Genomic DNA, 2,517 nt, shown 5'->3' on the forward strand with positions numbered 1-2,517 from the left:
ATCTACACATTATGTGTTATCTTTGTAAAAAAAATCTATATTTTTTAACGTAATTTTTAATTTTAGAAATTCATTCTTTAAAATTTTATTATCTAAATATTTAATTTATTTTTTCTCACAGAAAATTCAATTAATTCTGAAATTTTTTGTACTATTCCCAAACTTTTTATTCAACTTTTACAAAAAATTTCAAATGTTTATGACAATGAAATTATTTTCTATAAATTTTTAAGTAAAAATTATATTTTAAATGAAAAATACTTAGCTAAGTCATTTTTGACAACCAAATTTTTTATGATATGTTCTACATTTCTTAGACACTTATAAAAAAAATTTCAAGTTTTTTTCAGTTTAAATCGGACTTGCACATTTTTTTCTCCTTACTTAGCTTTAAATACCCCGTTTTTGCTGTGATCAAAGGGGGAGAGTAGGCTAAAGTTCAGGGGGAGGTTATTATTTTGACATGCAAATTTTTTTTATGCTTAACTGTTTATTTAGAATTGTTGCTTTTATTATTTTTTGGTTTAACCCTAACGAACTTGGGTTGATGCACATCAAAAAGGGGGAGATTGTTGGTGCCCCGATTAGTTTTGATGTGATCAACCAGATTAAGTTAGGTCCTGTGTTATTCTAATCCCTTTGCTAAGTGTGCAGGAACTTAGGTACAGAGGAAGTCGAGCGTAAGACGCAGTGGACGAGAAGGGTTGCGCGGGGAAGTGAGTCGACGGGCTCGGTGCAATTCGAGGGACGCGGAAGCTACGGAAGAGTACGCCGGTGGAGCGAGAAGGACGTGCGCGAAGTCCGAGGGACGAGAATCCGGGAGGAAGCACGCTCGAGGGGCAAAAGGCCGGAGTCGAGTTCGGGTGAGCCTAACTCCGGTTGGCCAGAAATCACCCAATCAAAGATTCCACAAAAAGTCAACAAAAGTCAAAACTATTGACTTTGACCATTGACTTTGACTTTGACTGTTGACTTTGCCCAGATAAGACGACGTAGACTTGGACCGTTTGGACGTGGCGGTTGAAAAAAAAAAGAAGAAAAAAAATAATAAGATTTATCTTTTATCATATAAAAGATAAATACTTATTTTTTATTAAAGATAATTCTCTTTATCTTTTATTAAAGATAAAGTTTATCTTTATTTACTCAACGGCTACGATCAAGCCTATCTCTGATCAACGGTTAGGATCGCATCAACGGATCAACGACCAAGAGAAAGTTTATCTACGATCAACGATCTAGATCTATTCTCTTGGGCTATAAATAGACTTAGAGTTTTAGAGTTAAATCATCAATTGCTTTGTATTCTTTCTTCTAGCTAAGTCTCTGTGCTACAATTGTAAAGGCTTCTCCGCCTAAAGGAGTTCTTATTGAGTGCTAACTGCCTTGGAAGCAACGATCCAGTTGCAACCAAGTTTTGTTTTAAAAAGACTTGGGTGATTCTTTTAAACCGTCTATTCACCCCCCTCTAGCCGGTCCAACCCGATCCTACATTAAGTCCACATTTCAAAAATCAATTTCCAAGCTGTGGCGAGGCACATAGACTTTCTTGGGTATCGGAACAACAACCACTTTCTAAGATAAAACTGATTTAAGAAATTATGACCTTAATCGATTTCTTGAGAAACCTTGATCTAACTAGTCTAGGATGTGGCGAGGTAGCTTCGGTCAGTTCCACTTGACTAAGTAGACAAAGTAAGGTACTCCTTACCCCACTTGACTGCCCAGACCAAGCTTCCCTAACGTACTATCATCTCGCCCCACCCTGGTACTATGTTGGTAAGTGTCAATCACTCATGTGTCCTTAATTAACCGTTCTAGATTAAGCGTTAAGTAAACATGATGACATGACATGGTTAATTTTTACTTTATAAGAATGTATCAAATTCTTGATTTGATACATTTCGTGTGTACCCGCGAATGTGTCAACCCACTTTGACACACTTTGAGTTTTATTTTTATTGTTTCATTTGGTAATATTTTAATTTAGTTTTATAATTAAGGTATTTATTAGGTTCATAGCTTTTAAGTTTTAATTTGAATTTAAGTTTGAATTTAATTTAATTTAATTTAATTTAATTTAATTTAATTTAATTTAATTTAATTTAATTTAATTTTAATTTAATTTAATTTTAAAATTTAATTTAATTTAATTTAATTTGATTTTAATTTAATTTAATTTTAATTTAATTTTAATTTAATTTGAATTTAATTTTAATTTAATTTGAATTTAATTTAAATTTAAATTTAATTTAATTTAATTTAATTTTAATATAATTTTAATATAATTTTAATTTAATTTAATTTTACTTTAATTTTAATTTAATTTAATTTGATTTTTAAATTAATTTAATTTAATTTTAATTTAAATTTAATTTGAATTTGAATTTAATTTTAATTTAATTTGAATTTAAATTTAATTTAAATTCAATTTAATTTTACTTTAATTTTAATTCAATTTAATTTTACTTTAATTTTAATTTAATATAATTTGATTTTTAATTTAATTTGATTTTA

Source organism: Curcuma longa, chromosome 7 (genome assembly GCF_044706935.1).
Source record: "Curcuma longa cultivar G26 ecotype Majalengka, Jawa Barat chromosome 7, ITB_CL_G26_1.1, whole genome shotgun sequence".
NCBI lineage: Eukaryota > Viridiplantae > Streptophyta > Magnoliopsida > Zingiberales > Zingiberaceae > Curcuma > Curcuma longa.